Below are 22,092 nucleotides of genomic sequence, written 5' to 3' on the forward strand. Positions count from 1 at the left end.
GAAGTAAAGATGGGAAGAGGATCACCAATCCCCCTAATTCTGTGCCGACAAATAGTGGAGCAATATCAGAAAGGAGTTTGACAGTGTAAAATTGCAAAGAGTTTGAACATATCATCTACAGTGCATAATATCATCAAAAGATTCAGAGAATCTGGAAGAATCTCTGTGCGTAAGGATCAAGGCTGGAAAACCATACTGGGTGCCCATGATCTTCAGGCCCTTAGACAGCACTGCATCACATACAGGCACGCTTCTGTATTGGAAATCACAAAATGGGCTCAGGAATATTTCCAGAGAACATTATCTGTGAACACAATTCACCGTACCATCCGCCGTTGCCAGCTAAAACTCTATAGTTCAAAGAAGAAGCCATATCTAAACATGATCCAGAAGCGCAGATGTCTTCTCTGGGCCAAGGCACATATAAAATGGACTGTGGCAAAGTGGAAAACTGTTCTGTGGTCAGACGAATCAAAATTTGAAGTTCTTTATGGAAATCAGGGATGCCGTGTCATTCGGACTAAAGAGGAGAAGGACGACCCAAGTTGTTATCAGCGCTCAGTTCAGAAGCCTGCATCTCTGATGGTATGGGGTTGCATTAGTGCGTGTGGCATGGGCAGCTTACACATCTGGAAAGACACCATCAATGCTGAAAGGTATATCCAGGTTCTAGAGCAACATATGCTCCCATCCAGATGACGTCTCTTTCAGGGAAGACCTTGCATTTTCCAACATGACAATGCCAAACCACATACTGCATCAATTACAACATCATGGCTGCATAGAAGAAGGTTCCGGGTACTGAACTGGCCAGCTTGCAGTCCAGATCTTTCACCTATAGAAAACATTTGGCGCATCATAAAACGGAAGATACGACAAAAAAGACCTAAGACAGTTGAGCAACTAGAATCCTACATTAGACAAGAATGGGTTAACATTCCTATCCCTAAACTTGAGCAACTTGTCTCCTCAGTCCCCAGACGTTTACAGACTGTTGTAAAGAGAAAAGGGGATGTCTTACAGTGGTAAACATGGCCTTGTCCCAACTTTTTTGAGATGTGTTGTTGTCGTCATGAAATTTAAAATCACCTATTTTTTCTCTTTAAATGATACATTTTCTCAGTTTAAAAATTTGATGTCATCTATGTTCTATTCTAAATAAAATATGGAATTTTGAAACTTCCACATCATTGCATTCCGTTTGTATTTACAATTTGTACTTTGTCCCAACTTTTTTGGAATCCGGGTTGTAAGCAGAATAACACCTGGTCATGGACAAAAAAATAAAATCCATTTCAGGATCATACCAGCTACCAGAAATGCAACAGTACAAGTATTACAGCATGATAAAACTAATCACACGACTGAGAGAAATGCATTTTAAAGCATTGCTCTCTCAACTAAATCTTGCATTGTTCTTCTTCTTCCGGCTGCTCCCATTTGGTCAGGTTCGCCACAGCAGATCTGTCCCACATACTTGATTTGGCATTGGTTTTACACCAGATGCCGTTCTTGATGCAACCCTCCCCAGTCTCTCTGGGCTTGGGACCGGCACTAAGCATGCACTGGCTTGTACAACCCCAGAGGCTGGGTATTTCACCGAATCTGCATGTCTTTGAACAGTGGGGGAAATCGGAGCACCCGGAGAAAACCCACACAGACACAGGAAGAGCATGCGAACTCCATACAGAAAGGCCCCCGTCAACCATGAGGTTCAAACCTGAAACCTTCTTGCTGTGAGGTGACAGTGATAACCACTGTGCCACTATGGGATTAAATCTTGAAGATGGAGTTTCAATTTACATGAATCATGTGCATGTGGAACATTTACACTGCCTTTCAGAAACTTCAAGAAACAGGACTAGAAACTCTAGAACTAATAAGAAGTGGGTTTAAATGAACAGAGGAATGTGTGTAAATTATTTCATTGTGGAAATAAATCTAACTGGGAGGGTCCTATCAGGAAATCTGACTTGAAAAGGTCCATTTCACTGCGACTCAATTTACAGCACACAATGCATCAAACACCAACACACCAGAAAGTTCTCGAGAAACAATATCCGCTTCATCAAACAAGTGTGCTTGCCTTTAATAAAGCACTCATTTACAGTCCTGTTAGAATTTAGGGACTCGAGGATGCGATGGCACAAATAACTCATGTGAAAAATGTCCTTTCAGCGATAACCATCGTGTCTGGTGTAAAAATGATCTTACTGACTGTCAGCCTGTTAAAAATAGTGACATTAAGTTTTCATTGAACCTGCATGCATGTATTTGGTCGATGTTCATCAGCTGTGTAAGCAAAGTGCGTCTGATACTACAGGAGGTGACTCCAGGAGATCTCTGAAATGGTTGGGGTATTGTTATGGTTGTGTTCAGGAAGGTTCGATTATTACCCCACCTGTGTCAGTGAATGGATTCCCCTCCATGACTGTTGACTGAGTCAATTACAGTTGTGGTCAGAAGTTTGTATACAGTGACATGAATGTCATCTTGGATATGAATGTCATGGCAGTATTTGGGCTTTCAGTAATTTCTTTGAACTGTTCTTTTTCTGTGACAGAATGATTGTACACCATACATCTTGAATTAAACAAAAACCACTAGAATTTGGTGCACAAGTTTTAATTTTCTTTGGGTTTTCTGAAATCAACACAGGGTCAAAATTATACATACAGGGTCAAAAATTTACATACACTCACTTAGATTATTAATTCAGAGGTACTGAAACTTCCAAAATGCCTCTCATCTTGCCATGGCCGAAGTCTCTTAACTTCCTGTTAGTGATCATGATTGACTCCAGCTGGTAGCTTCTCTGTACCTTCATAAAAAGAGTTTGTTTACAGCATTCATTGGATTGACCAACACACAGTGAAATGGGAAAGTCCAAAAACTCAGTGCAGATCTGAGAAAGAGGATCACATATATACACAACTCCAGAATGTCTCTTGGAGCCATTTCTAAACAACTGCAAATTCCAAGATTAGTTCAAACAATTGTATGCAAGTTATTGTGAGGTGTAGTCACTTTGCCAAGCCACTTTGCTTCAAGAAAACCCAAACTGTCACCCTCAGCTGAAAGGAAATTGGTTTGGATGGTCAGGAACAGCCTGAGAACCACCATGGCACAGCCCTGCCATGAACTGGAAGCTGATGGATCACTGTCTACAGTTCAGATCACCATGGACTAAGAGGCTGCTCTCCAAGAAATAACCCCCTGCTCCAAAATTGACACCTTCAAGCTTAACTAAAGTTTGAAGCTGACCATACGCACTAAGAAAAAAGCCTTCTGGAAGAAAGCTGTATAGTTAGATGAGACAAAGATTGAGTTGTTTGGCCACAATGACCACCATGTACAGATGGACACTGTATGGAATAATGAAGGAGGACTACCTCAGAATTCTTCAGCATACACCATCAGAAACTTGAACACAACTTGGGAGTTACAACAGGACAATGAACCCAAACACACATCAGAGCTGGTTGTGGAGGATAAAGCAGGCTAACATTAAGCTTAAAACAAGCCCTGACTTCAACCCTATTGAAAATATGTGGACCAGGCTTATAAGTCGAGTCCATGCCAAGAAAAAAATAATTAATAATAATAATAATAATAATAATAATAATTAAACTCTACCAATTCTACCATGAAGAGTCATGAAATATCCAACCAGAATTCTGCCAGAAGCTTGTTTATGGTAAACAAAAATGGTTGGTCGAGGTGAATCTTGCAAAGAGACATTTTACCCAAATATTAGGTGTGCTGTATGTAAATTTTTGACCCTGGATGTATAATTTTGACCCTGTGTGGATTTCAGAAAATCCAAAGAAAATTAAAACTTGTGCACCAAATTCTAGTTTGTTTTTGTTTTTGTTTTTTTAATTATTAAAGATGTATGCTGTACATTCTGCCACAGAAAAAGAACAGTTTGAAGAAATTACTGAAAGCCCAAATATTGCCATGACATTCATATCCAAGATGACATTCAGGTCACTGTATGTAAACTTCTGACTACAACTGTATATCCTATTCTGCCAAGTCATCATCAGCATGTCAACTGTGTCACATGTAACCTGACCCAAGCTCATTTTTCATACTGCAGCAACATGTTCATCAATAGTCTCCTCTGCTTTTCTTTGGCTAATTCAAACTGAATTGACGTAAAGTCTTTAAACTATACTGTGTTTAAATATGTGTCCATGAATCATACACAATCATTAACTGTAATGTAAACTTCTTTTCTTTCTGGATGATTTCTTATTGTATGCAAATGTAACATAATTCCAGCTAGCATGGTCTGGATGTAGTTTTAGTGTGCACAGCAGACGAGCTCCCACAGACGTTAGGCATGAAGGAATCCAGTTAGGCACCTTTCTGAGGAAGTTAGATAGACTTGGAGAGTGGAAGCATGAAATCTGATACTCCAGTCTGGTGTTGGGTCACAAATTGGGGCATTTTAAGTGACAAGTATGAATGATCGATTAGCGGCGTGTTACAGCAGCTCTACCTGTCTGTTCATGTCCTCAAAGGGCATCGAGGATGATGAATGGTTCCCGTGGCTTGAAGACTTGAAGGTGATTTCAGCAGCTTAGAGAGAGGCAGTGTGGTAGAGGACTCCTTCTGGCTAAGAAAAGAAGCCTGATGAAGTAACATTAAGGGAAAGGGAAGTGGACTTAGCCATGGGAGGAAGAAGAAGAATATTTATAGTACTTCTGTAAGAACTGTCCTTGAGAAGTGAACGATGAGAGATGACTTGGAAGCTCAAAATGGTTATGAAGAAGGACTGGGTAAAGAGGAAATGGAAGCTTGAATGATGGACAAAATAAGGGGGGGGACTGGCAGGAAGCACTATGAGCACTGTGGGCTGCAAGTTTGAAAGACCTGAAAGGCTGCAAGCCACAGAAGAACTGGTTTAAGAGACAGACAGAAAGGGCTTCAAGCTTTGAAAGACAAAAGCTGCAGTCATGGAGGGACAGGAAGTGCTGAGAGCATTGATGGAAAAAAGGGCTGCAAACCTTTAGGGACTGAAGCTTTGAGAGACAGAAGGGCGATGTGCTTAAAGAGACAGCATAGACAAGTAGTAGCTGAGATGATGTGTGAATAAGAGCTGAGAGTAAGATGTGGTTTGGATGGTGTGGGCTTTGGAATAAAGACACCGTGTATTACTGGGATGAAGGACAAAAGATAAAGGAGAGTGTGGAGAAATGCAGAGGAGTATGAGAGGTGGGATATTCAGCCTGTTCATTGAGCTCGAATCCCACCACATCATGAGCTTGCAGGAGAAGCTACCATCGGCAATTCTGTTGTGGAAAGTGATTTTTTTTCCCCTCAGAGAAGCAAATTGAAGAGTTGTCATTGTCATTTCTGCAGACATGTGAGCATAGGCTTAGCTAGCGAGCCGTGCAGCTGTGTTTTCCACAGCCGATTCTCAAAAACATGGCCATAAATCCCCAAACGTGGCCTATAAATTTTATACTAACTTGTGTTAACCCAAATTTTGTGAAATTTTGTCGTTTTGTGAAGTAATTTTGTGCATTTTTGTGGACATTTTTGTCAACGATCAGAGGGTTCCCGGCGCACGTGCTTTCCATATATGAAAGTTAAATCGAAAAAATCAAATTTACCGCCAAAAATGTAGCGTTCTTATTGTTCAGACTGTGAAACGAGGCTTGAATGGAAGCAAAATACCATGAGATATGAGAGCTTCGCCGGCGAAGCTTGGCAGGTTTAGAATGAGTAGGTCGTGTATTTAGATAAATATCTTCATGAGTTTTTCATCATACAAGCATGATAAACATATTGACAGAAACTTTATACTTTACACTTTCCTATGTGCCCACTGCCAAATAATATTATAGTTTTAAAATTACCTAAATTAGATGAAACATAAAACTTGTCACCTTGCTCAGTCACACCGGAATTAGAGCGCTGAGCGCCCACTCACACATTCATAAAAGACTGTTCCCATGGTAATGGCATGATAATCACTTTCACTCTTTCAGTTTCAATTGGTTTCTATTTCGGGGTGGGAATGCCCACCGTATACAGGATCAAATCTGTCAGACAAAGTTCAGGCTATTTGGAGGTAAAACTTTTTTTTTTAATGTGACCACTAAGTACCTACGTACTGCAATATATATGTTATATATAGGTTTTTGTGACATCTATATTTGTTACGTGATAATCTAGATAAAATATCGGGTAGTGAAAAACACTAATCCTTTGATCAAAAAGGAACTTATAACTAAATTTCAAAGTAACCATGAGTATTCTGTCTGTGAAAGATGTACTGTGTTGCTTTTGATTAATATTCAAATACAGCAAGATTTTGTCCATGCAGAAGGTACAGGGTTTGGCTAAGACTTTCAAATTTGAGTCCCTGGACTCCATGGTTTTTCAAAAAATTGAGTCCTTTATGATTTTGTAGAGTATTTTCCCAATAGGGACTGCTTTAAGTCCAACCCTGCATTACTAAGAAATGTTTTAATAGATGTTTTAATAGAAGAAACCATTGGGAAAGCAAAGTTCTGCCAAGAGACCAAGGTAGACTGATGATGAGGACCCTCAGCCTCCTGCAAAGAAAAAGTTTGTGTTAAATGCCTAATAAAATATAATTCACACTTAAAATTAATGCTTTCTTTCATTTCTTTTTAAGGCTTAATTGCAGCTCCAGGAGTCACCAGACTGCACCAAAAAAGATGAAATTTTCAAACTTTTCCTGAGGGAGAGCCCCCTTCCCCAACTCCCCCAGTCGCGACCAAGGCCACGACCCACGCTCAAACATTCCCAGCATTCCCAATCCTGGTGAAGCCTCTGCACGTGAGGGACAGTGAGGGACATCACAGCGGCCATGTCATCTCAAAGGCTTTTTGCTTGTAGAAGAATCAAGAGGATTCCCTTGTCCTTTAGACTTTCAGTGCAGTTCAAGCTGAGAATGCAGGTGAATGAAGAAGCTGTCCCACTTCAAAAACGTGGTCACCTGACCAGGTGTGGAGCTGGGAGAAGCAGGAGCCACTTACTGCAGACTGAAACATGGTGCTGTGTGACAGAGTGCTGACAGCTGGAAAGCTCTGTCTGATCTGTTGATTTTAGTGGATACTGCCTCAGAGGCAAAGTGAGGCAGTAGCCACTGTGTCATCGTGTTGTTAGAATGTAAGAATGAGTGTAACAATAGCACACTGCGCATACGCATAAGCATTACAATCACCAGAACGGCGAATCGTGGTCTTGTGATACGAACAGTTTCTCACGTTATCAAAAGGTACACAAGAACGAGTGGTGAAGCCATTATGTCATCGTGTTGTATGAATGTAAGAATGAGTGTAACAATAGCGAAACTTCTGAACCAAATCAGTACTTATCCTGATCAAGTTTGATTACCCGTTCTACTTCTTGATAATCTTCGGAACCAATCAGAACTAGAAATGAAATAAGAGAAACCTCGTTATAACTTTGTAGTATCGGAAGATAATCGGCAGATAAAAAGATAAACGAAATTCACCTCGTGGTTCACCAAGGCTACTGATTCGATATCACGTGGTGTTTATTTTAAGAAAATTTACCTTTTGATTATCACAGCTTTTGTTTGGTCCTTCTGAAAGGTCAAATGAAAGGCTTTGGAAGTTTTTTTTTAGCTTTTTGGCAGACAGATTGAGAAGCCGATATCAAACTTCTGCTATTCACTTGATTTTTTTTTGAGCCTTTACAGTATACTTGTGAAACAAATGTGCTCATTAGTATTAAATAATGCTTCTAAGGCAATTCATGAACAAGTGCTTTCTTACTATTTTGAAAATAGATCTAGTTCACAGCACTGTATTTTGAACAAAAAACACAGTAAACAAAACTGGGAACCAAAACACTACAAGCCCTGATGCTGCTCACAGCTTGGTGACGCTTGCAAGAGATGAGGAGAGTATCATTGATAACATGTATATATGCTATATTTATTGCATGGACATGGGATCAGAAAACTATTTTATTTATAAGCAGTAGCCACGGGGCGGCACGGTGGTGTAGTGGTTAGCGCTGTTGCCTCACAGCAAGAAGGTCCTGGGTTCGAGCCCCGGGGCCGGCGAGGGCCTTTCTGTGTGGAGTTTGCATGTTCTCCCCGTGTCCGCGTGGGTTTCCTCCGGGTGCTCCGGTTTCCCCCACAGTCCAAAGACATGCAGGTTAGGTTAACTGGTGACTCTAAATTGACCGTAGGTGTGAATGTGAGTGTGAATGGTTGTCTGTGTCTATGTGTCAGCCCTGTGATGACCTGGCGACTTGTCCAGGGTGTACCCCGCCTTTCGCCCGTAGTCAGCTGGGATAGGCTCCAGCTTGCCTGCGACCCTGTAGAAGGATAAAGCGGCTAGAGATAATGAGATGAGATGAGATGAGCAGTAGCCACATGTACCCATAGGGTATGTATTTTTGAAGTAAGCAGGAAATGTTTAGTACAAATGGAAGTGTTTGTATTGATGTGGTCAGCACAAAGCATCCTCATGTGGAAAGTTCATCCCTAGTGAAGAAAAAGAGAAGTGGGAATTTATAGGAAGTTAATTAGAGAGAACATTGAGCTTTAGGCAAGGTCTTTCTCAAGTTCAGTTATTTCAAAATTCCACTGTGTATGTGGAAATATATTCTAAACTTGGTGCTTCTTCTATCACATGTTTTCTTTTTTAGGAAAATATAACTTCAGCAAACATAATAACAATAATCTTTACAATAGCTCTCAACACACCAGCTTTTACTTTTACTATGCTGAAGGTCAAAAAAAGCCCAACACTGGCTCTAACCTAACAGTTAATGATCGTACCTGTATTAATGTCACATGTTAGCACGGAGCATTTCCTCAAAACATTTCCCTAAATACTAACCACACATCACATTGCTTGCTGTTTTTGAGAGAGGCTTAAACAGGCCTCCGACTCACTGTGGCGTGGACTTCCGTGTTCACATCATGTGATTGTGTGTCACTGTGGCTTCACAAATGCATCAAATGGGACAGGTTTACAGATACGACAGCAGATCCACAGAAACACATTGCAAAACTTATGTTATTTATAACACTTTGCTCTTTCTGCCTGTTTAACTGTGATGTATTGAATATAATCTAAAGTTACTCAGAGAAGTTCTGATATTTCTTCAGGAAGAGGGAAAAAAAAGCCAAGATAAAGTAAGATGTACTTTCAATGGACAAACATTTGCTTTAACAGGAAATTTGAATATCTACTGTATATGGAAACAAAAAAAAAAAGTCACTTATTTTAGGACTCAACTGGAGATATTTTGTTATTCAAATCTTGTTTCTGCTACCATTGCTTATCCACAGCAGTGGTAATACAGCAATACAACAGAATGACTAGTGTGTTCGTTTCACAGTTTGCTCCTTGAAAACAAGGTTCACATGACAACAAACAAAACTTAAGTGATGAGGAATGTTGTACAACTAGATACTGAATAGGAATAGCAGTTATTAGCAATGGAGAAGAGATTAAAGATAAATAAATAAACACTGACTGGTTACACATTATACTGCACGTTCATCAGTAACACAAAGGTCACTGGCAATTACACTGAGTCACAAGTTAGTTATTTCTTTATTTTTCTGTCCAACACAAATCCAAGTCATGAAGGCCTTGGTAACAAGCCAGTGAATTGACTCATGTGCTATGTATAGTAGAGATAAACAGCTTAATTCTATTATAGAGTTGTGCAAAAAAAAAAATCCAGAGAGCAGCAGATCTGCAGGTAGAAATGCCTTGTTGATGAGTCTGACCACTTCCCTGATTTGAGCTGGAAGGAAGGCTACAGGAACAGATCCACTTTTCACAACAGAAAAGCACCTCAGGACACTTCAAACCTCAACACGGATGAGCTACAACAGTCGGAACACCACGTGGGAAGCTTTCCAAGCTGTTAGCCAAGAAGAAGAATCTGATACTACCATGGGCACAGGTTCACCAAAACTGGACACCTGATGGCTGGAAAAACAATACACACACACACGGCTAGAACTTTGCGGACACCTGACCATCACATCACACCCATATGTGGTTGTTCCTCAAACCGTTGCCACAAAGTTGGAATCACACCATTGTCTGAAATGTCTGTTTGCTGAAGCTTTTTCTATTCTCCTTTCACTGGAACCAAGAGGCCCAAACCTGTTCCAGCATGATAATACTGCTATACACAAAGCAAGCTCCATGAAGACATGGTGTGTGAAGGTTGGCATGGAAGAACTTGAGTGAATCCTGACCTCGACCTCAACCCCACTCAACACCTTGACCTCAACCCCAACCCCACTCAACACTCATATGTGGTTGTTCCTCAAACCGTTGCCACAAAGTTGGAATCACACCATTGTCTGAAATGTCTGTTTGCTGAAGCTTTTTCTATTCTCCTTTCACTGGAACCAAGAGGCCCAAACCTGTTCCAGCATGATAATACTGCTGTACACAAAGTGAGCTCCATGAAGACATGGTGTGTGAAGGTTGGCATGGAAGAACTTGAGTGAGTCCTGACCTCGACCTCAACACCAACCCCACTCAACACCTTTGGGATGAACTGGAACACCAACTGCACCCCAGACCTCCTCAATATCAAGTGGGGCGGGGTTCACTAAGATGGCGCCTGTGTTTGGCTTTGCTGCTGCCCTGGCCCGACTGTCGCTGCCACTATCACTATCTCAACTGTTGGCAATTCTATGCCTATTCTTTCCATTACTATTATCCGCCAGTGATGTCTTGGCTGCCTTGGTCTACGATCGGCAAATGCTGCTGCAAATCAGAACTGTCATGGATAGTCTGCCCGGAGTTGGGAATCCACCTCCACTACCCCCATTTGTGCGCCGCTTACCTTCCCTTGGTCCATCACTACAGCATGACTGGAGGAGGAAGTTTATGTCATCAGCCAAGAAACACTGCAAATGGAAGAGACGTGGATCTAGGGCGGGTTCCCAAGTTAAACTTCGGCGCCGTTGGAAGCAAGTTCTTGTTGTCAACTCTCAGGGCTGTCCTGACATGGGTCATCCTGCGCTGCTCCCGTATGGTGTCCAGCTGGGAAGGTTATTCCCTGCCTGGCCTCGGGGTAGTCCTGTCAGAACATCATATCTGCAGGCAGTGATTCTGGATGCCCCCTGTGGATTTCTAAGCATGGATTTACCTCGTCCGAGCTTTGGAGATGGTCGGGGCTGTCGTGGCTTGCCACTGCTCTGACCCCTTGAGTGCACAACTTCCTGCTTCTCGAACTCTTCCTTTTCATCTGTGAAAATATGCTTGGTAAATGCCCGCTCTATTGCAAACAAGGCTTATGTCCTAAATGACTTGTTTACTAGGGAAAACTTGGACTTTCTGTTTGTGACAGAAATGTGGCAACAGAACATGGAGTTTATTCACCTAAATGAGCTGTGCCCTGCAGACTGCTCCTACATTGGATCTCCACGCCTGTCAGGCCGCAGTGGAGGTCTAGCTGTGGTGTGGAAGTCTCGCTATGTCTGCCAACTGGTGAGTACGAAAACTTTTTCTACTTTCAAGCTGCAACTCACTAAAGTTGGGCGGTCCAGGCCATTCTTTTGTGCCTTAATTTACCATCCTCCTGGTTCGGCTACTCAGTTTTTATCAGAATTCTCAGACTTCCTGATTTCTTGTATCAAACTGGAAAATCTGTTGTTAGTTGGTGACTTTAACCTGCACATTGATGATTGTGAAAACCGCGCTCCAAATGAGTTTCTAAGTATTACTGAGTCGCACAATTTAATACAGCATGTTATTGGTGTAACTCACTCTGGTAGTCATACTTTGGACCTTGTTTTCTCTATCGGTCTTAGCATTGTGAATACTAGTTGTGAAGACCTGATGATAAGTGATCACAAGAGTATATTTTTTAATCTTTCTGTACCTATTGATCCTCCATGCGGCAAAAGAATGACATGCTTTCGCTCTATCACACAGAAATCTGTGAATCGCTTCTCTTCAAATTTTAGAGGGGACTTTATTTTAGGATGTAATGATGCTGAACTCTTGCTGCAATCCTTCAATGAACAATGTTTTTCTGTTTTGGATAAAGTGGCTCCACTAAAAGTTAAGTCAAAGGCCATTTTTAATCCCTCTCCATGGATATCGGATGATGTCCGTTGTTTAAGGAGAAAGTGTCGTAAGACTGAGTGCCTATGGAAAATCACTGGACTTGAAGTACATCGTTTGTACTTTAAGGAGCTCAGGCACTCTCTGAATGGCTTAATTAGGGAGAGTCGGTCTGTCTACTTTGCCAACGTAATCTCTTCATCAAAAAATAACCCTAAGTTTTTGTTTGACACAGTTAACAACATTGTTTCACTGCCCATAACTGCTTTGCCATGCTTTTCTCAAGATGACTGTAATAACTTCCTCAGCTTCTTTGTTGATAAGATCTCAGCCATTAGATCTAGTATTCAGCCTGGGTTATGCACCGTTAGAAGTAGCCCCTCTCTACATTGTACTCTTCTGGAGTCTTTTCATCCTATTAATTTTAATGACCTACAAAATCTGGTCAAGAACATGAAATTATCCTCCAGTCCCCAAGACATAATTCCACTATTCTTATTTACTAAAGTCCTATATGTTTTGGATAAAGTGGCTCCACTAAAAGTTAAGTCAAAGGCCATCTTTAATCCCTCTCCATGGATTGGACCTGTAGTGACGGCTATTATTAATTTGTCATTGGCTACAGGGTGTGTCCCATCTTCCTTTAAGCATGCCACTATACAACCCATTGTAAAAAAGCCCAATTTGGACCCTGCTGAACTCAAGAATTATAGGCCCATATCTAAATTACCGTTTTTATCCAAAATTCTGGAAAAGGTTGTAGCCAACCAACTCACAGCCTTACTAGACAGTCACAGTCTTTATGATAAATTTCACTCTGGTTTTCGGAAACGTCATTCAATTGAAACTGCCCTTTTAAGGGTCACTAATGACATTCAAATGCCTGCAGATGCAGGTGAATGCTCTGTACTTGTGCTCCTTGACCTTAGCTCTGCTTTTGACACTGTAGACCATCACATTCTGTTTAAGAGGCTACGTGACTGGGTGAGCATCTCAGGGATTGCATTAGACTGGTTTACCTCTTATCTTACTGGAGTTTTAGGCTACATCCACACGACAACGGCAACGAGATGTTATTTAAAAAAATATCGCGTCCAAATGGGCAATGATCAGTAAAATATCAGGTCCATATGGCAACGCAACGCTTGCTGAAAACGATGCAATACACATGCCACACCTCTAGGTGCGCTGTAAGATGGTCCGGAGACACCAGAACAACAGAAAAAGTAAGGATGCATGCGCATAAACTATTATGCGCGAGACTTCATATTAGCCACAAAGTCAGAAAAATCTGTTCGTAAAATTACATTATAATGACCAAATACAATGAAAAGTATTTTTCCAGTCTCACCTGTGAAAGGTAATCCCATGTGATCTCGTTTGGTACAGTTAAACGCAGCACATGAATGAGGCATCTTTATTCTCCGCTTTGACCCATCCAATATGGCGGCGAGGATGACGTATGATTCTACGCGGAAGGCGGCGTCTTTAATGGTCCAGAATAAATTGAATGCTACACGTTGATGGATTAACTTGTTCTTCTATGCCCTTTTTGAGGAATGTATTGTAGGACTTAAACCAACATCTGAAGAGGTGAGATCGCTCCTTTTTTTCCCTATTTTTGCTGGCGGGATTGACTCTGCCCTAAGAGCTATTCTCTCTCTCTCTCTCTCTCTCTCTCTCACTTTGCACCATTACACAATAAATATTCACAGTGAAAATATTTTGTAAGCGCGTTTCATGAACCAAGTTATAGGATTTGTTGACAACTCGCATCGAGTTCGTTACACTTCTACCCGGCGTGAAGCACTCACAGTCATGTGGTTGTGACGTCATCGTAAACAAATCCGTTCTACTCATCCAGACGACTTCGCAACGGCAACGTTGCCAGATCTTTCCACTCTGGAACCCGTTCTCAAAAGATTGTGTTTTGGGGCACCCAAAACGCCGGTGCCGTGTGGACGCCAGGCCGAAACGATAAACAATTGTATCGGACTCACCTGAATCCGTTGCCGTGTAGACAGGGCCTTAATGTTTCCATAGGGGACTTTCTCTCCTCTTCCTCTCCTCTTTCTTGTGGTGTCCCACGGGGGTCAGTTCTGGGCCCACTCCTTTTTACACTGTACATGTTACCGCTGGGTCATATTATAAATAGTTTTAATATCACTTATCATATGTAGGCAGATGATTTACAACTTCATTTTAATTTTAAACCCAAGGAGGCATCAAGGCTCTCTAGGCTCCTAGGCTGCCTAGATGCCATCAAGGAGTGGATGGCAGGAAATTTTTTGCAGCTGAACACTGGTAAAACAGAAGTGTTAATATTTGCTCTTGATAATGTTACACCTGAGATTATACAGAATATTGGGCCTTATTCACCTTTTGTTCGGTCCAGTCTGAGAAATCTAGGGGTGACTTTTGATAAGTCCTTGTCTTTCGAAACACATATCAAACTGTTAACCAAATCATGTTTTTTTTCATCTGCGTAACATTAGTAAACTGAGCTCTATGGTGTCTTACACAGAATTAGAGATGCTTCTTCATGCTTTCATCTCTTCCCGCATTGATTATTGTAACACTCTTTTCTCTTCCCTTAACAAATCTGTCCTCTCTCGCTTACAGTCCATTCAAAATGCTGCTGCTAGGCTACTTATTAAGTCAAGCAGATACTCCCACATTACTCCCATTCTCAGCTCCCTTCACTGGCTTCCTGTACAGTACAGGATTCAGTTTAAAATTCTCACTATCACCTATAGAACACTACATGGCCAGGCCCCTGCCTATTTAGCAGACTTAATTCACCCCCATATACTGGCACGCTCTCTCAGGTCTGACAATCAAAACCTTCTGTCTGTCCCACGTACTCATCTAAAAACCCATGGTGACTGTGCGTTTGAGACAGTTGCTCCTAAATTGTGTAATGCCCTACCTATTCATCTCAGGTTTGCTGTCTCTGTAGACTGTTTTAAAAGGCAGCTAAAGACACACTTTTTTAAACTAGCTTTTGGTTAACATTGTATACCTATTGCTACATTATCTGTGACTATATCTCATTGTGTTATTATGTTACTGTGTTTTAGCCTTTTAATTTTTCTGTTATTGTGAAGCACTTTGTGACTGTTTTGTCTGGGAAAAGTGCAATATAAATAAATTTTACTTACTTTTATTTACTTTAATATCCCAACATCAGTGACTGATCTCACTAACAAGCACAGCCACATCCCAAAATCTAGTGGAAAGCTTTCCAAGCTGTTAGCCAAGAAGAAGAATCTGATACTACCATGGGCACAGGTTCACCAAAACTGGACACCTGATGGCTGGAAAAACAATACACACACACACGGCTAGAACTTTGTGGACACCTGACCATCACATCACACCCATATGTGGTTGTTCCTCAAACCGTTGCCACAAAGTTGGAATCACACCATTGTCTGAAATGTCTGTTTGCTGAAGCTTTTTCTATTCTTCTTTCACTGGAACCAAGAGGCCCAAACCTGTTCCAGCATGATAATACTGCTATACGCAAAGCAAGCTCCATGAAGACATGGTGTGTGAAGGTTGGCATGGAAGAACTTGAGTGAGTCCTGACCTCGACCTCAACCCCAACCCCACTCAACACCTTTGGGATGAACTGGAACACCAACTGCACCCCAGACCTCCTCAATATCCCAACATCAGTGTCTGATCTCACTAATAAGCACAGCCACATCCCAAAATCTAGTGGAAAGCTTTCCCAGAAGAGTGCAAAGAGGGATGTTCAGCAAGCACACATGGTTGTGATGGTCAGGGAGTCAAACATTTGGCCATAGTGTATTTGAACAGTATTAGTGCAATTGTTGTAAGAGGACATTGGGGTCAACTTCTTTATATGGGCAGTGGTGGCCACTGTTGGGCCTTGAAGAAGAAGAAGGCCCCCTGTTGGGCCTTGAGCAAGACCCTTGACCCGATCTGCTCCAGGGGACTATATTCTGACTGACACTGTGCTCTGAAATTCCTAACAAGCTGAAATGTACAATGGAAAGCATTTCACTGTACCATCATGGATATCCGACAATAAAGGCTTCATCTTATACTTAAAATATATTCAATATCATGCATGTTACCAGAGTTTGGGTCAGTGCAAATGGCCATGATGCAAGGTTTGTGTGGAATGTCATGTGGACATTGACAACAGGTCCAAGGTGTGTTACCTTTACTTCAGAGAGTCGATTTGTTGCGAATGAGGGACATTTGCAGATGGTTTAGTAACAGCTTTGGGGAAGAAGTTGCCCAGTCCTGCTGTGAAGGTGTGGATGTGCTGTACTTGTAGTGCTCTCCAAATGGAAAGGGGATGAAAGGGCAGTGTCCAGGGCGACCTGAGTCCATTAGGATGTGGACAGCCTTCTGGTAGCAGCAGCAAGTGTAAATTTCCTCCAGGTCACAGAGTTTCACTCCAGTAATTTACTGGTGTCAACACTACAGGTCTGGCCACATAAATGCAGTGCTACAGAAGCTGCCCAAGACTGCCTGCTTTATCTTCTTCAGGAAAAAGTGCAAGCTGATAAGTGCAATTTATTCAAAAATTGAAACAACTCTATAGCCTTCACAAAATTACTTAATATTAATGTTTCATAGCTCACCAATGATATGCGAGCTAAGTGAGCCATTATTAGCAAACTGCAAGTTGGTGTTTTGGTTAATGCTAGTTAGCTAATAGCTAGCCAACTAATATTAACCACTCAGCTAATATTAGCTACAGCAAGTCAACAAATAATGAGAGTAAATTCAGTCAATATAAAAAAAAAAACATGAAAGTTGTATTTTATTATTTATCTTATGTTAGTGTATAGTACAGTATATTGAGAGCAGTGTTGTAGTCCAGTGACTAAACCTCGGTTCCGAGTCCAGTCTTGAGTCCCCAGTGTTCAAGTCCGAGTCAAGTCCAAGTCATTAAAGAAAGTTTCGAGTTGAGTCCGAGAACAAGACTCCAACCGCACCATTTGATGGTGGCGGTCGATGCCTTTATGTGAAACCATCTCTGCTACTGTGTTGGACTAACGTTACTGCTCGACTGCCCCATTTTAGTTATTAGGCTACAGATAAAAAAGCTTGTTCATCACTCAACAAGCCCCGCCCACTATCAACAGGGCAAATAACATGAGAGAGGGTTAACACTAGCTAGTTCATCGCTCAGCAAGCCCCGTGATCAACAGAGCAATGAACATAGCGTGTCGCTTCCTTCTCTGGGTGGAGTCTTACCAAATGATGATTGAAGTTCGAGGTTGTCCCCGTCATCTCCTCGATAGTTCTTCTACATATGGAACACATAGCAGTGCATTTTTTTCCCACTGTACGAGAAGTTTGTATAAGCAAAGTGGACAATCCTAGGAGCGTTCTCTCCAGGCATTTTAGCGCCATTAACATGACATATGAATAGGTGAATGTGCATTCTGTTGCACAAAATTAGTACAAAAATTAACAGAGATATAAATATCTTATGTCAAATTATTATGCCATGTTACAAAAAATAAAGAAAAAAAACAGAGTCCTTGTCTCCAATTTATGAGTCCAAAATGCAGTTAATGCACGAGTCCGAGTCCAAGTCATCAGTGCTCAAGTCCAAGTCAAGTCACGAGTCCTTAAAATTAGGGCACGAGTCGGACTCACATCCGAGTCCTGGACTCAAGTCCTACAAGCCTGATTGAGAGCATCACAGTCATGCATTTGTAGACTTGAATAATCAGATCTGACTGTTACTTGTTCAATTCAGGGAGTAGATTAAGCATATAAAGTTTGCATCTCAACTGTTAACACCATTGTATGGGTCATGTTAATGTCTGGAGGCGAACACAAACAGGTTACACTATTAAACAGGCAGGTGAGGCCAAACCATGAGGCAGGGTCAGGGTCAAGGCGCAGGCAGAGTTCAGGTGATCAACAAACACAGGTTATCAGAAACTCGACTTGGAAACAGAATTTGATCAAAACCACAGAGATTATGACAAAAGTGAAAAGCTTAGTAATGCCAGTCAGAATTACAACAAAACCTGGTGCTGTGGCTGCGAGGCCTTTTATACTGTGGGTGAATGTGTCTGTGGTCTGAAACAGGTGAGCATGATTAGCAATCTGGTGAAGCCGAGAGACTTTGTGATGGTTGTTGTGAAGGTTGCTGGGATGGCCACATCTGTATGCTGCAGAGTGTTCTGGGGATCGGCGTCTGGAAGCGTGGCCTGGAATCACCGTTCGTACAGTGCCGACCTGACAGGATAGTAATTAGTTCCGTTTTCCGAAAAGAAAGAAAAAAAAACAATTGGGAGCAAATTCTAATGCAGTAGAAGGATCCAGGATCAAATGACTCAAGTTTGCGAGGGAGATTTTGTTTCAGAGGTTCTGTTGGAGGAGTCAGGAAAGTGAAACTACTGTATATTATCTCAAGTAATTATTTACTTTCATGGAACTCCAATGTCCATGGAAGTTGTTTTCCAGGAAATAGCACCATTCCACAGAATCTTCACAGCAAGAAGGTTCTGAGTTCAACCTGCTCAGGTTGAACCCTGCCTCTTGCCTGACGTCCTCTGGGATTGTCTCCAGCTTCCCCCGCAACCCTGACGGAATAGTGGAATAATATGATAATAAATGGGTAGATAGCCCACGGCTATACATAACATCCTCCAAATTAGGCACATTATATCAAGCACCTATTTCATATAAAGTGTATAAGAATTAGATATTAGGGATTTTGGTTTAAACCATGCAATTTTATTTTTTAATTAATTTATTTATGATCAAAGACTGCCCATTTCTCACTGAGATACATTATTGTTGACAGGTTTTCACCAAATAGTTTAGGAGCTGGTTATTAAAGTACTTTGTGTTTGGATAAACAGAATTCCTTTTGCATCTGCTCACTGACAGCCTGTGAGTTATATTTCACTGACAAATGAAAAGGAATTCCAGATGATGGGCAGTCCAAGAAATTCCCTGCAGAAATGAGGAACATGTGGTGATAAAACCTCTGCTGCATTCCAAGCAGTGAAAAAGTTTGGGTGGAGACTTCAGAATTCAGAAGCATGTTGACCTAAGAAGTCAAATAGTCATGAATCCTTTTCAAACACACACACATATATTTTTTTTGTGTATATATATATATATATATATATATATATATATATGGGGGGGGCGGCACGGTGGTGTAGTGGTTAGCGCTGTCACCTCACAGCAAGAAGGTCCTGGGTTCGAGCCCCTGGGCCGGCGAGGGCCTTTCTGTGCGGAGTTTGCATGTTCTCCCCGTGTCTGCGTGGGTTTCCTCCGGGTGCTCCGGTTTCCCCCACAGTCCAAAGACATGCAGGTTAGGTTAACTGGTGACTCTAAATTGACCGTAGGTGTGAATGTGAATGGTTGTCTGTGTCTATGTGTCAGCCCTGTGATGACCTGGCGACTTGTCCAGGGTGTACCTCGCCTTTTGCCCGTAGTCAGCTGGGATAGGCTCCAGCTTGCCTGCGACCCTGTAGAAGGATAAAGCGGCTAGAGATAATGAGATGAGATGAAATATATATATATAGAGAGAGAGATCTCAGAATCCGATTAATGATCAGAAAATGAACTGGGATTAAATCTGTCGATCTTTAATTAAATATGAAGCAATCAAAAATATTTGTCAGAATTCTTTTTCACTCATTTTCACAAAATAAATTGTATTAAATGTGAACAAAAGGGACTGGCTTCGCTGTTATAGTACTGTATACAGTGGGGCAAAAAAGTATTTAGTCAGTCACCAATTGTGCAAGTTCTCCCACTTAAAAAGATGGGAGAGGCCTGTAATTTTCATCATAGTTATACCTCAACTATGAGACAAAATGAGAAAAAAAAAATCCAGAAAATCACATTGTCTGATTTTTAAAGAATTTATTTGCAAATTATGGTGGAAAATAAGTATTTGGTCAATAACAAAAGTTCATCTCAATACTTTGTTATATACCCTTTGTTGGCAATGACAGAGGTCAAACGTTTTCTGTCAGTCTTCACAAGGTTTTCACACACTGTTGCTGGTATTTTGGCCCATTCCTCCATGCAGATCTCCTCTAGAGTAGTGATGTTTTGGGGCTGTCACTGGGCAACACGGACTTTCAACTCCCTCCAAAGATTTTCTGTGGGGTTGAGATCTGGAGACTGGCTAGGCCACTCCAGGACCTTGAAATGCTTCTTACGAAGCCACTCCTTCGTTGCCCGGGCGGTGTGTTTGGGATCATTGTCATGCTGAAAGACCCAGCCACGTTTCATCTTCAATGCCCTTGCTGATGGAAGGAGGTTTTCACTCAAAATCTCACGATACATGGCCCCATTCATTCTTTCCTTTACACGGATCAGTCGTCCTGGTCCCTTTGCAGAAAAACAGCCCAAAAGCATGATGTTTCCACCCCCATGCTTCACAGTAGGTATGGTGTTCTTTGGATGCAATTCAGCATTCTTTCTCCTCCAAACACGACAAGTTGAGTTTTACCAAAAAGTTCTATTTTGGTTTCATCTGACCATATGACATTCTCCCAATCCTCTTCTGGATCATCCAAATGCTCTCTAGCAAACTTCAGACAGGCCTGGACATGTACTGGCTTAAGCAGGGGGACACATCTGGCACTGCAGGATTTGAGTCCCTGGCGGCGTAGTGTGTTACTGATGGTAGCCTTTGTTACTTTGGTCCCAGCTCTCTGCAGGTCTTTCACTAGGTCCCCCCGTGTGGTTCTGGGATTTTTGCTCACCATTCGTGTGATCATTTTGACCCCACGGGGTGAGATCTTGCATGGAGCCCCAGATCGAGGGAGATTATCAGTGGTCTTGTATGTCTTCCATTTTCTAATAATTGCTCCCACAGTTGATTTCTTCACACCAAGCTGCTTACCTATTGCAGATTCAGTCTTCCCAGACTGGTGCAGGTCTACAATTTTGTTTCTGGTGTCCTTTGACAGCTCTTTGGTCTTGGCCATAGTGGAGTTTGGAGTGTGACTGTTTGAGGTTGTGGACAGGTGTCTTTTATACTGATAACGAGTTCAAACAGGTGCCATTAATACAGGTAACGAGTGGAGGACAGAGGAGCCTCTTAAAGAAGAAGTTACAGGTCTATGAGAGCCAGAAATCTTGCTTGTTTGTAGGTGACCAAATACTTATTTTACCGAGGAATTTACCAATTAATTAATTAAAAATCCTACAATGTGATTTCCTGGATTCTTTCCCCCCATTCTGTCTCTCATAGTTGAAGTGTACCTATGATGAAAATTACAGGCCTCTCTCATCTTTTTAAGTGGGAGAACTTGCACAATTGGTGGCTGACTAAATACTTTTTTGCCCCACTGTAAGTGTTAAACTGTGATTGTTTATCTGGTACAAACAGATATATCAGATGCAAACCTGATTTGGGGAAGGAGGAGTAAAGTTTGAGTAGATAGCAAAATTATTCCCAATAAAAAAGTTGTGATTGCATATGTTTTCCCCCTGTTTTTGTGAAACCCCAACATTTGCTCAGTGTTTTCGACGTGTGCCGTCAGGAACTGAGTTTGTGACTCATGTGGGGGGTTGGATGGATTAGAACCTTGATCAGCCCCATTCCAAATAGCAGACTCTATGTTTAACATCCCAAGATTACACCATTCATATGAAATCTGATGGCATTGGGTTCTTCGTACTGTCGTGAGCCGTGAGACTAAAATCGTGACTACATCAGGAATAGCTTCAAAATGCTTAATGTAGAGAGCATGAAATCTCCTGCAGGACCACGTTACAGTAATTATGATGGCTTTAGGAAACAAGGCTCTGGCCAGACTCTGGGCAGTGTAGAGATAATTCAGAGTGAGTCACACTGCCTCATCTGATTCTCTTCTGATTCTTTCTCACTATTTATTGTGAAATCTTGGGCACCTGCTGCTGCACCCAAAACATTGTCCATGGTCTTGAGACTCGAGATTGTTGTGGTGAGGTGCCTCCACTCATGCCTCACTGTCTGTTGTTCAAAATGTGGGGTCTCATATATATATATATATGACATTACAGG

Source organism: Neoarius graeffei, chromosome 16, assembly GCF_027579695.1.
Source record: "Neoarius graeffei isolate fNeoGra1 chromosome 16, fNeoGra1.pri, whole genome shotgun sequence".
Classification (NCBI taxonomy): domain Eukaryota; kingdom Metazoa; phylum Chordata; class Actinopteri; order Siluriformes; family Ariidae; genus Neoarius; species Neoarius graeffei.